The sequence below is a fragment of the Bubalus bubalis genome, chromosome 8 (assembly GCF_019923935.1).
Source record: "Bubalus bubalis isolate 160015118507 breed Murrah chromosome 8, NDDB_SH_1, whole genome shotgun sequence".
Lineage (NCBI taxonomy): Eukaryota > Metazoa > Chordata > Mammalia > Artiodactyla > Bovidae > Bubalus > Bubalus bubalis.
The window spans coordinates 116,172,300-116,185,884 of NC_059164.1; the positions used below are offsets into that span (position 1 = coordinate 116,172,300).

Sequence of the window (13,585 nt, forward strand, 5' to 3'; positions counted from 1 at the left end):
CCCGTGGTTGCCCTGGCGTCCACCCCTCTAGCTTTGCCTTTTCTAGACTTCCTTGTGGATCGAGTCACACTTACATAATCCTGGGTGACGGGATTCTTCGTCAGCATAATTGCTTTTGAGTTTCCCCCGCGTTGCTGCCGATGCGTGTAGGTCATCCCTTTTATTGCTGAGAAGTGGCCCAGTGAGTGGAGAGACAGTCATTTGCATATGCGTTTTGCATGTGACATTTGAGTGGTTTCCAGCTTGAGGCTGTTATGAATAAAACTGAGCGTTTGCATACAGAATTTTCTATAGGCACATGTTTCCATTTCTCTTGGGTAAATAGCTAGAGGTAGAATCACTGGGTCGTGCAGTAAACGAATGTTTCAGTAGGCGAGAGACTGCCAGGTCGTTATCCAACATGGCTGCACTGTTTAGACGCGCCCCCGCACCCGTCAGGCCGGGGGTTTCAACCCCCCTACCCTCCACCTGGTGCCCGAGAGAGGCCAGCTGACTTCTCTGCTCGGGTTCCTGCCCGGGACAGAGTGTCAGGCCTCCTCTCCTGCCGGAATGCAGGCACTCGGGGACCTCGCAGGCTGCTCCCCACGATCGTCCCCTCTGCAGTGCTGTGTAATGACAAGTCCTCGGGGAAAGTCAGGGGCAGGGAGGGTGGAAACTTCCTGAAGAGGCTGTTCACGGGCGCCCCGGCACAAGCGTCATGAGCGGTTAAGAGGGCTCCGCCCCGAGCATCATCGCTCGTTTCTAGACAGATCTAGGAGGAGGGGTTTTCTTTTTGAGAGTCACCTGTCCTGGAGGAAGGACCAGGTCCAGGAGCACAGCCCTGCCCTGGGGTCACCTGCTGCTTCCTGGCTGAGAGGAAGAGCGGAGCTGCACGCCCAGCACCCAGCATCCTTAAGGATGCCTCTGACCTTGGGGTTCCCGGCTGGGCCAGCAAAGGGGATCATGGGCCTTCTCAGGCATTCCTGTCTACTCTCTTGCTGTATTTTTGACTGCAGCAGTGTGAAGGAGACAGCAGGCTGCTTAGCCCTCCCAGGAGGCGATGACTTTGCACAGTCCGGCTCAGCCAGACTGTGTATGGACCAATACGTATTTCTGGAGCTGCTGGCAAAGGATAAAAGAACGAAAGCTGTGGCGTTTCCTCATCAAGAAGCTCTGGTTCCCAGACCTGAATAGCACAGCCTTCCGTGGAGATGACACAACTCTTTGCTCATGTGAGGCTTTCCCCTCCCAGGACTTAGCTTGGCCCACTGCTCTGCCTGCCAGGCCACTGGACACTCAGCGGCGAGGTTGATGCCCTGTTGGGGCTGAGGCTCCCAGATGAAGAAGCCGCTCAGGCTTCTGCCTGTCTGGGCTGGAAGTTAGCAGCATCCCCTGGAGCTCTGTCTCCTCCATCCAGCAAGACAATGGACGTTCCCACACTTCAGGGTGAGCACCGGGGCCCAGGGCCTGTCACGTCCGCCTGCTCCGTGAACGCAGAGCTGTGGACAGTCGGAGCCCAAGTATGAACAGAACATCGGGGTCTTACCATCTCTCTGCATGTCTTTGATTCATTGCATGACGGCCCTCACACACGTTTCTATCAGCCTTCTAAGTGTTTATTTAGAGGGGCTTCCAGGGCAGCACTAACAAGCACGGCTTCCTCTGCAGCCCCCTTCACAGCCAGCCCAACGTCGAGGCCAAGGAGAGAGCAAGATCTAAACCTCAGGGCTGACCTGAGGCTCGCGTGTCATCATCGGTGCTATCGGAGCTAGGATTCCTGAGCCAGGACTGAAGCTCAGGGCAGGCCTCCACTGACACCCGTGAGCATGGCCCCCGAGGGCACTGCCGGCCCCTGGTCTGGCCCCTCCCTATGTCCACAGGTTAGCCCTCAGGGTCTGTCCTCTGCTTCTCTCCCTCCAGTTCCCTCTGCTGACCTCAGCACATCTGAACGCCGTCCGGCTCCCGGGCTCTGTCCACTCAGCTACGCACCACCTCATCCAAAGGCCCCTTCCCAGGCCCTCTCTCGCTCCACGCAGGAGTCGCCTTCATGCCACTTTCTGTTTTTGTCCCCTTGGTCCCTGGAATGAAATCCTCTCCTTGTTCCTCTATTTGGTGGCTGTTGTTCAGTTGCTAAGTCGTATCTGACTCTTTGCAACCCCACGGACCTGAGCACGGTAGGCTTCCCTGTTCTTCACTATCTCCCAGAGTTTGCTCAAACTCATGTCCACTGGGTCCATGATGCCATCCAACCATCTCATCCTCTGTTGTCCCCTTCTCCTCCTGCCTTCAGTCTTTTCCAGCATCAGGGCCTTTTCCAATGCGTCAGTTCTTCGCAGCAGGTGGCCAAAGTATTGGAGCTTCAGCTTCAGCATCAGTCCTTCCAATGAATATTCAGGACCAATTTCCTTTAGGATGGACTGGTTGGATCTCTTTGCAGTCCAAGGGACTCTGAAGAGTCTTCTCCAGCACCACCGTTTGTAAGGTTAACTGAAGTTGCTCAGTCGTGTGTGACTCTTCGGGACCCCATGGACTGTAGCCCGCCAGGCTCCTCTGTCCATGGGGTGTTCCAGGCAAGAGCACTGGAGTGGGTTGCCACTTCCTTATACAGGGAATCTTCCTGCCCCAGGGATTGAACCTGGGTCTACCCGCATTATAGGCAGACGCTTTACCGTCTGAGCCACGAGGAAAGATCGCACATAACCACAGTTAATGTGTGTCTTTAAACCATACCGTGCAATCTCTAGCATATTCCTTTCTGCTCCCATGTCGCTTTATTTCATTTATAAATGAATGAGTGAACCTTTAACTGCGTTTATAGACATTTAGTGAGTAACTTATTAAGCGTCTGATATTGGGACTTGAACATATCATGACGTATTTTGTAGTCATAACAATGATGGGGTGTAAATCACAGCCCACTTCAGAGATGAGCACCCTGAGGCTTGCAGTTGGAGTAACTTGCTCCCAGCTCACTTTCACTTTTCACTTTCATGCATTGGAGAAGGAAATGGCAACCCACTCCAGTGTTCTTGTCTGGAGAATCCCAGGAACGGTGGAGCCTGGTGGGCTGCCATCTATGGGATTGCACAGAGTCTGACACAACCGAAGCGACTTAGCAGCAGCAGCTCCAAGTATAGCTTGTGGTTGGCCAGGATTCCTGTCGGCACTTCCGGGTCCCAGCGACATCGCTCTGCTCTGCACTTCAGTCCAACAAGAGCTGCTAGGCAACCTCTGAACTGGGTGCCACACCCTCCGTCTTACAGAAGTAACTCGTCCTCCTCAGGCTGAGGGCCGTCTGCAGCGCATAGTAGGGGTGGTGTTGATAAGGTGAGAGGTTGGGGGATGGCCTGGTGACCGGCGTTACTGGTCATTGGAGGTAGATTTAATTGGTACCTCTACTCAGCCTGGGTGCCTACACGGCCTCGAGCTACGGTTTGCGTTCTGTTTGATATCAGAGAGTAACAGTGACTCTGATGCTGTCCTTCTGTTTTGACTTGACAAACAGGTATCTGAAGCAAATAAGGCATCCCTACCAAAATAAAACCACAGAGCATCGCGTTTTAGGCACAGAATTGCTGAGAGGCCAGGCGGGAGGAGACCCCACAGCCCTATGTGTAGCAGCCTCGGGCCACCTGCCAGGAACCACGGCTGCAGGCGAGCCCCGCACCAGGCCCTTGTACACGGTCCCCTCTGTGGGCTCCCAGGACAGCGCTGCCACCTGCAGGAGGGGCTCCGGGGCTTGGAAGCAGTGCAGTGGTCGTCTTCTGGGCAAAAAGATACCCCTGAGAGTTTCTGTCCTGCCAGAAAGTGGCGAGCGTGCGCCTCAGTGGAAGTGACCTCACACACCTGGGCTGAAGGTCCCAGAGCTGGGCTTCTCCTGTGTAACCTCAGCCCTTTGTCTCCTCGTTCCTAAAATGGAACTAAAGGCAACTGCTCCAGATGTTCCAAAGACTGGGTCAGAGCCTCATACGGCTTTGGAAAGACGTCGCCGTGTTTTCTTGGTTTGGCATTAAAATCCCTTCTTCCGGGAGGGAGGGTCAGGATGGGAAACACATGTACACCCATGGCTAACTCATGCGAATGTGTGCCAGAAGCCACCACAATATTGTAAAGGAATTAGCCTCCAATTAAAGTTATTACAAAAATAAAATAAAATCCCTTCTTCCTTGCATTAAGCAAACATGAACCTCAAAATGCCAGCCCCGTCCCCCAGCTCCTCCAGAAACCCCGAGAGAAGGGGGAAGCTTGCCTTGTGAGAGCTGAGGAAATCTGACGGTGCTGATTGCCAGGGTCCCGGTGAGCACAGTCCAGATAGTCATCTGAAATTATGTGGCTGGACCACCTGCTGGCCTTGGGAGGGAGCTCAGGCATGCTTGCTTTGTAGGGAGTAGAAATCCAACCTGCTGTATGGAACCCTTTTGAAGAAAGACCACGTGAGCATGAAGGTCAGCAGGCAGATCAGAGAAGCCTGGAGCGGAAGAAATGGGCAGCATCTCCACACTGGCAGAGGAGAGCTGTCCTCAACCGGCAGAGGCCGTGTCCCCGCCTGAACCCCAGGGCTCATCCCTCAGTCTGTCTGGCTCCCCGGGCACCTCTGATGTCAGCTGAGCTTAAGTGATTCACTCACATGAGCCTGGCCAGCTGACCTGTTGGGTTTCTCATTAAAAAAAAATAGACCACTTTTCTCGGTTATGTACAGATTCTTAGGATGTTGAAATATGTGTAAAAATGTGGCTGTAACAATTCATATAATCAAAGTCAGTTAAAAATGTAAAGAAATATGTACCCTTTAAGAAAATTGGCTCTTAGCCTTCAGTGGCAGTGGCTAAGCACATGTCTCACTGTTGATGATGGTGGTATTGTGGTTGGTCTTGGTTTGACTTTCACCTTCAGATCCCTGGGTTTTGTAGGCAATGAACTATGCAGCTCCAGTCATGGGAATGTTTATTTTCACAGATGGGGTGCCCTCTGCTGCTTTCAACTCCTGCAGACAAGGCGCACACCCTATCAGCAGCCCGACATTAGCCCAAGCTGCTTGGCCTTTGTTCATCTACTGCTCCTGGGGGCATGATTTTTAAACTCATGGAGAGAAAGGTCCTCTGTGAAAGTGATCTTATTATCTTGTGTTCCCAAGAGCCCTTATTATCTTGACATGGATCAAAACCCTGACTTTAGTTTTGTCAAATTGTCTATTGCTGGTTTGTTACCAAATTAATCCCAGACACTAAGTGGCATTAGAATAGAAGAAATATTTTTTTGCCACAAAGCAGAGAATTCAGTCTTGGATAAAGAATGTTTTCCCAGTCCATGGAGAAAAATGATCTGTGTGTGTGTGGAGGAGGAGGAAGAAGAGAGGGAGAATGCTTATTTAAAAAAAAAATTACTAATTTAAATCCATTGCTTTTTTTTTCCCCCCAAGTAAAGGGGCACTAGTGGTAAAGAGCCCGCCTCCCAATTGCAGGAGATGCAGGAGACGTGGGTTTGATCCCTGGGTCAGGAAGATCCCCGGAGGAAGAGATGGCAACCCACTCCAGTATTCCTGCCTGGAGAATCCCAGGGACAGGAGCCTGGCGGGCTACAGTCCACAGGGTCGTAAAAAGTCCGACACGACTGAACCGACTTAGCACGCATGCACACACAATCTGAAAATAATTTTAAGTTATGCAATTTGTCCTGAGACCCAGATCTGAGGAAAGACTTCTTTGAAAATAGAAGCCATTTTTCCTGATGTAGTCATCTCTAACAGCAGCACGCTACGTGAAATATTTCCACAAAGAAACGGCAAAAGATTCTTTTCCATCCAACTTCAAGGATTCCTCACTGGATGAAATCAGCCAGAGATGCAAGAATAGATCTGCAGAGAGTATTATCCCCACAGGTCCTGCTCGGGAAACCCGTGAACTCGGCCCGCTTCCTACAGGTCCTCAGAAGTGGCCCGCAGGCTGCACAGGGGAGATGGTTAGGAAGCCTGCTGTGAAGACTCGTCCAGGTCATCCTCAATATGTTTCTCTTCTTTTCTACCAAAGCGTTGAACCTTATTTAAAGAGCCGTGTTTTCAAATAGTTATTTCTTGACCCCAGATATTCTATTCAGTTCTAACAACAGCAACAAAAGGCCCGCCCTGATGCAGTACTTTCTAGGTCAGATAGTCTTCCTAGAGCTTCACGTGTACCCCTCACTGAATGCCTGGAGAATACCTGTGATGTGGAGGCTGCTATTAGCCACTCTTACGCATTCACACCCAGGCATGGCAGGTGCGCTGGCACAGCTAGTCCCTGGCAGGGCAGGATACACCCGGTTCCTGCCGCACCAGTTTCTCCTGTCTGCATCTTGACCTCTGTTCTCCCCAGCTTTCTCTGTGTTCAAGTGTTCTCAAGCCCCCATCGACACAACAGAAAATAGAGCTGAGCACGTCACCCACAGGAGCGAAGAGAAAACAGCAGAACTGGGCAAGTTGTAAACCAAAGGAAGACGGGAAAATCATGATGCTCAAGCATAAGACGGCTGAGTCGCAGCCCAGGAACTGAGCTGGTTTCTCCTAACCCCTCCCCACCCCCAGGGCGGTCCTCAGCACCCCAGGCATGGACAGCGCTCAGACTAGCCCGCGTGGGATGGCTCCTGGTTGGCTGTGGTCTGCTCTCTGCTGAGTCAACCCTTTAGAATATCACCTCTGATGAGACGAAGGCTTAGGCCTGGGCCCTCAGGATGCTTTTGGAAGGTCAGTGAGAGGAGCTATGGGAGAAAAAACAAGGATGGTTTGAAAATTAAGTAGCTGTCAGAACCCCAGCTTCCCCTTGCTGACTCCCCTGAAGTCCGGAGGTATGTTTCCTGGTGAGGGTGAGCAGAAGCCCTTGGATGGAGGAACATCAGGACAGGGTGCAGTCTGAACAGGGACAAAGGGACGCTTGCAGGGTGTGGAGAGACTTCCTGCTCTTTCATCATCCCTGACACGTGGCAGCCACGCCTCACCCACCAGGCTGGGGACCGAAGGATCCTTCCCAAGAGATGCTGGCAGAGCCGGGTCCAGAAGGAGTCAGCAGGAGGGCCCAGGGGGACCAGGCAGGCCCTCCCGGGCTCTGCAGGACTCCCCATCAGCTCCTCGGTCCCAGCTTCCTCAATGTAGGGGCCTCGGGGAGAACCACCATCTGACCGCAGACGTCTTCCCGTCTGACAGACAGAAACCAAAGCAAACGGTAGCGGCACTGTGAAGAAAACAGTGATCACAAGAGGAGAAGCCAGCATTAGGACCAAAGCCTCTTCTTAAATCCTCAGATGACTTGTTACCCTCAGGAGACAAAACAGAACAACGCATACCGTTTTTCAATCTCAAAGCACCAGACTCTTAGAAATGAAAAAGACAGTAGAAATGAAAACTCAGTAGAAAGGTTTAAAGACAATGGTGAAGACATTTTCCTGAGGATGCAACAGAGACAAAAAGATATGAAAAGTGGGAAGGAAGGATGAGATACAGAGAAAAGACACGCGGATAACTTAGAGGCCCAGCTGAGAAATGTACAAGCACATATAGGAGTTAGCTAAATATAATTTTTAATGATACAGATGAGATTACTTACAAAACAGAAACAGACCCACAGACATAGAAAACAAACTTATAATTACCAAAGGGGAGCGATTAAAAAAAAACCAGAGGAGGGATAAATTAGGAGTTTGGGATTAACATGCACACTGCTGCATATAAAATAAACAATAAGATCCTACTGCATAGCACAGGGAACTCCACTCAGTGCCTTGTAACAGCGTCTAATGGGAGATAACTTAAAGAAGGGTATATATGTGTATGTGTGTAACCGAATCCCTCTGCTGTACACCGGAAACTTACACAGACTGTGAATCAATTACACTTCAGTGAAATTCTAAAAATAAATAAGCACCGTCTTTAAGCCCCTGTATCCACCGCACATGAGAATCTCGCCCACTTTCCCCCCGGTGAAGCTCACTCTTTGTCCACACGTCACGTCTCATGCCACCCGGTATGTATCAGTCGCTCAGTCGTGTCCAACTCTTTGCGACCCCGTGGACTGTAGCCTGCCAGGGTCCTCTGTCCGTGGAATTCTCCCTGCCATGGCTAAACACATCCCAGAGCCCTGCTGGCTATTAACCACAGAGCACAGAGCCCAGGCCTGGGCCTAGCAGGCAGGAAGAACCCAGGCTGCCCGCAGGGCCCTCATTGTATTGGGAGCCGCCCAGGCGGCCTGTCTATGGACAGGCTGCTGGATCCGTTTCTAGGAGGGCTGGGTCTTCGCTCCAATAGCTCAGTGCCGGGAATCGCCCTCAGCATGCCTCTGGACTTGGCCTTTGCAGTCTCTGGATGGGCAGCCCAAGGGCACCGGGAGGGACGGAGGGGCTGGCCCGGCCCAGACCCTGGACCATGGTCTTGGACCAGGATCACCCGTAAAGGCTTCCTCTGACTTTGTTCTGCCCTGAAGCTCCAGGGGGGCTGGACGACTGTCTGAGAGTTGAAACCTCCACCCAGAGCCCCCCCTCATGCAAAACACGCCTTGGAATAATAAGATTATTTCAGGCATGGCTCTAAAAAGAAGCCCCCAGATTAATTAAGATGTCTGAGTTATGCCTTCCAACATGAGGAGGATGGCAGAGCAGATTGAGGGGTGAATCTGTGATCAACAGAAGAGGAGATGAGTCCTCAGATCAGCAGTGGGCTCTCAGAACGAGAAGAGACCTCTCTCCGGCTTCAAACACATGGGCTGGCGATTCTGTCGAGCTCGGGGTTGCTGGGGAGGGAGACTCAGGGTAACGGGCACTTGCCGTCTTCCTGGGCCCTTAATTAGCTAGAGAATCTGAGTCGTTTCTGTTCCAAAGATTGTTTTCCCTCTGTAGCATTTGCTGGTGCTCTGCTTTCTAACTTGCTGGTTTTCATTGCCCACCTGCGCTGTTGAGATTTAATGATGTCTGGCTTCTCTGGTTGTGCTTTTTTATTATCAGTGTACACAGTTGTGTGTGCCCTCAGTCGCTTCAGTGTGTCTGACTCTTTGCGACCCTATAGACTGTAGCCAGACTCCTCTGACCATGGGATTCTCCAGGCAAGCATGCTGGAGTGGGTAGCCATGCCCTCCTGCGGGGGATCTTCCCAGCCCGGGGATTGAACCCAGGTCTCTTAGGTCTCCTGCACTGGCAGGCGGGTGCCTTACCACGAGTGCCACCTGGGAAGCCTGCACACAGTTGAAAGTGAAAGTGAAAGTCACTCAGTTGTGTCCAACTCTGCTACTCTTTGCGACTGTATAGTCCATGGAATTCTCCAGGCCAGAATACTAGAGTGGGTAACCTTTCCCTTCTCCAGGGGATCTTCCCAACCCAGGGATCAAACCCAGGTCTCCCGCATTGCAGGCAGATTCATTACCAGCTGAGCCACAAGGGAAGCCCAAATATACAGTTAAATTGGCTTAAAATAATTCTGTGAAGGGCCTCATCAGTGTCTTAAGATAACATACCCAGCTCTTGTTCAGAAGGAGCCTGGTCCGTTGATGACCACGCACATGGAGCGGAGGGCCGTGCCCCTACACGCATGTAGGACGTGTGTGTGGGCAGGTCCTCGGGGCTCCGTGGAGACGCCTTGGTCACCCAACCTTCCGGGGTTGTTAATTCCGGTGACTCAGCTCCAGGAATCTCACTTCTGCTGCATTTGACTCTGATGCCACTGAAAGCCCCACCCAGCTTCAAGGATATAAACTCCATCTTTGGATGGAAAGCACCTAGATTTTTGAAAAAGCGTTTGGGACCAGGAATACTGCTGTGGCCATGTTGGGGAAACCTCATTTGCCACGCAGGCTGAAAAGATTTGCTGGGTTTTCTCTCTATGGTTTATATTTTAAATATATAAGTATATATCAGATACGCATTTTTAAACTCCATCCACACAATCTGTCCTGAAATTCAGATCTGGACTTACTTGAAGACCGTGGGCAGAGTGTATTATGTAACAGCCCTGCTCTCATTGTGTGAAAGGTAGCCTTCCTTATCCCAGCTTTCTGCAGACTTCGATGTAAGAAGTATTAGAATTTCCTTAATAAGTAAGATGCATAGCCTCCCATCCAGATATGTACAGTCCATATTTAAATAGTATGACTTCTCCCAGCAAATCTCCAAACTGTCTAACATTTCTACTGAATATCCCATCTCTTCTTGGAAGAGATGCTTGAATAGAAAAATATAAATTTTTTGGAAAGCCTTTAAGAAATAGTAGAAGCAAATGTCTTAAGTGTAGGAACAGGAAAAGACGACCTTCCCGCCATATCTATGATGATACTTCCTAGTGATAACAAAGTGTTTGGGACACTGTGGTTCGTGAGAATTCATAATGAAGCGGTAACTTCCAGAGTCCCCAACTTTTAACACTCTAATCTGCTCATCCGATTGTTTATTCTCTTGACACGTTGGCAGTTTTTCAGTCTAGCTAATGTTTCAGCAATTGTTTGATGCCAGAAATTTGAAGGGACCTTGTTATTAATGAATACCATCTTATGCCAGTACTGCATGCTCTTGAGAGAAATTCCACTCATGACGTGTGTGTCATCCTCAAATGCTGCCAGCTGATAAAGGGATGTGGACCACCCTGCTCCCGTACCCACCCAGAGACACTGAGGCAGTGGTGACAAGGTCCCCCTGTGTCTCCATCACTCGCTACCTTGCTGCCCTGTGTGTGACCGATGTTCGTTCATCAGCTATTTGTACAAGTGCCAACCTTGCTTCTAAATCACAGAAGAAAGCTCTCAAATAGCTCTGGAGTTTCCAGGTTTGGAGTACCTGTCTTTTACACCATTTGTGTTCACTGAAACCACACCTGAGATAAAAGGGTTTTGAGCAATGTGTTCTCTGAGCCCATAATCGCGCATTTCCCCAGACTCAGAACCGATGCCTGTGAGCAGGCAGAGAGGGTGAGAAGTGGCAGGAAGGGACGGGGAGGAGGTGCAAACCCTCTGAGGGGGAGGGGTCCAGAGCACCCTTCCGAGCTGGCTGCTCATTCCATGCACTTCCTCAAAGGGCTTGTCTCCTCAAAACTCCCGTTCTCCCCAGTCTCCACGGCTGGGAGCTCATTTCACTCCAGACGCAAGCCAAGAAGGAATCACTGGCTTCCTGTAAGCATTCGTTCTATGGCATCCTTCTTCTATTCTTTTGTTCTGTCCTGGAATTTTACTAGAAGCAGGAACAAAAGAGCGCTTGAAATGATCAAACACTTGTTTTTTTTCAATTTTATTGAAATGTAGCTGATTTACAGTGTTGTGTTAATTTCTGCTGTACAGCAAAGTGATTCAGTTATACATATATATTCTTTTCCATGTTCTTTTCCATTATGGTTTATTGTATGATGCTGAATATAGTTCCCTGTGCTATACAGCAAGACCTTTTTGTTTATCCACTCTGCGTGAATAGTTTCCATCTGCTGACCCCAAACTCCCGGCGCTTCCCCACCCCCTCCCACCCCACCCCTGGTGGCCGCTAGTCTGTCTCCTGTGTCTGTGAGTCTGTTTCTGTTTGGTAGGTACGTTCGTTTAGGTCACACGTTAGATTTCGCATATAAGTGCTGCCGTGCGGGATTTGTCTTTTTCTGACTTCCTCCGCTTAGTATGATAATCCCCGGGTCCATCCACCTAACTGCAAATGGCGTGATTTCATTCTTTTTGTGGCTGAATAATACTCCACTGTGTGTATGGACCACATCGTTATCCATTCGTCTGTTGATGGACATTTAGGTTGCTTCTGTGTCTTGGCTGTTGTGAGTCGTGCAGCTATTAACATACAGATGTGTGTATCTTTTCAAGTTGGAGTTTTTCTGGACCAAATGGCAACTCTAGTGTTTGAAGGAATCTCCATACTGTTTTCCATAGTGGCTGCACCAACTTACAGTCCCACCAACAGTGCAAGTGGGCTCCCTTTCCTCCACATCCTCTCCAGCAGTTATTATTTGTAGACTCTTTAATGATTGTCATGCAGACAGGCATGAGGTGGCACCTCATTGTAGCTTCGATTTGCATCTCTCTAATAAATAGCAGAGACATTACTTTGCCAACAAAGGTCCGTTTAGTCAAGGCTATGGTTTTTCCTGTGGTCATGTATGGATGCAAGAGTTGGACTGTGAAGAAAGCTGAGTGCCGAAGAATTGATGCTTTTGAACTGTGGTGTTGGAGAAGACTCTTAAGAGTCCCTTGGACTGCAAGGAGATCCAACCAGTCCATCCTAAAGGAGATCAGCCCTGGGTGTTCTTTGGAAGGATTGATGCTAAAGCTGAAACTCCAATACTTTGGCCACCTCATGTGAAGAGTTGACTCATTGGAAAAGACTCTGATGCTGGGAGGGATTAGGGTCAGGAGGAGAAGGGGATGACAGAGGATGAGATGGCTGGATGGCATCACTGACTCGATGGACGTGAGTCTGAGTGAACTCCAGGAGATGGTGATGGACAGGGAGGCCTGGCGTGCTGCGATTCATGGGGTCGCAAAGAGTCGGACACGACTGAGCGACTGAACTGAACTGAATAGATAGCAATGATGAGCATGTTGTCATGTGCCTTTTGGCCTTCTGTAGGTCTGCTTTGGAGAAATGTCCTTTTAGTCTTCTGTCCATTTTTTGATTGGGTGGTTTTTCTGTTGTTGGGTTGTTTTTCTGTTGTTGAATTGTTTGTGTATTTTGGATACTAAGCTCTTGTTGGTCACATCATTTGCAAATATTTTCTCCCAGTCTGTGTGTTGTCTTTTTGTTTTGTTAATGGTTTCCTTTGCTGTGTAAAAGTTTGTAAGTTTGGTTAGGTCCCATTTATTTATTTTTGCTCTTATTTCTCTTGTCTTGGGAGAAATGAAAGTGAAAGTTGCTCAGTTGTGTCTGACTCTTTGTGACCGCATGGACTATACAGTCTATGAAATTCTCCAGGCCAGAATAGTAGAGTGGGTTCCATTCCATTCTCCAGAGGGATCTTCCCAACCCAGGGGTTGAACCCAGGTCTCATGCATTGCAGGCGGATTCTTTACCAGCTTAGCCACCAGGGAAAGCTGTTTACTGACCTACAAAAACACCGGTACAATTTCTGTCAGAGTTTTACCTTTGTTCTCTTGTAGGCGTTTTATGGTATCGTGTCTTCTATTTAAGTCTTCAGGCCATTTTGGATTTATTTTTGTGTTTGGTGTTCTAAGTTCATTGACTTACGTGTGGCTGTCCAGCCTCACCCCACTTGCTGAAGAGACTGTCTTTTGTCCCCTGTATATTCTTGCCTCCTTTGTCAAAGGTTAATTGACCATAGGTGTGTTGGTTTATTTCTGGACTCTCTGTTTTGTTCCATTGATCCACATGTCTGTTTTCATGCCAACACCATGCTGTCAAAAACTTGTTTTTACTGCTGCATGGTGTAAGGTGGAACCTCCGAGAAGGTAAACAAATGTGTTTATTCTAAATGAGGAGTTCACTCAGACGCCCAGACTGGCACACTCGCTGTGAACACAGAGGGCGTCCACACTGCCATCCCACCTGCAGAGCATCCCCTGAACGGAAGGTGCCTGAGAGTCCGAGAGCCTTAGGCCGCAGGGACCGTCTTACTTTGGAAAAGCCCTGAACGAGTGAATCGTGCCTCCTCCCCCGC

At 49.7% G+C, this 13,585-nt stretch overlaps 1 protein-coding gene across 4 annotated transcripts in view; it reads left to right on the plus strand.

Moving 5' to 3' along the window:
* Positions 1 to 13,585, plus strand: part of DPP6 (dipeptidyl peptidase like 6) — a 1,060,979-nt gene that overhangs the window by 872,606 nt on the left and 174,788 nt on the right. The window lies entirely within an intron of this gene.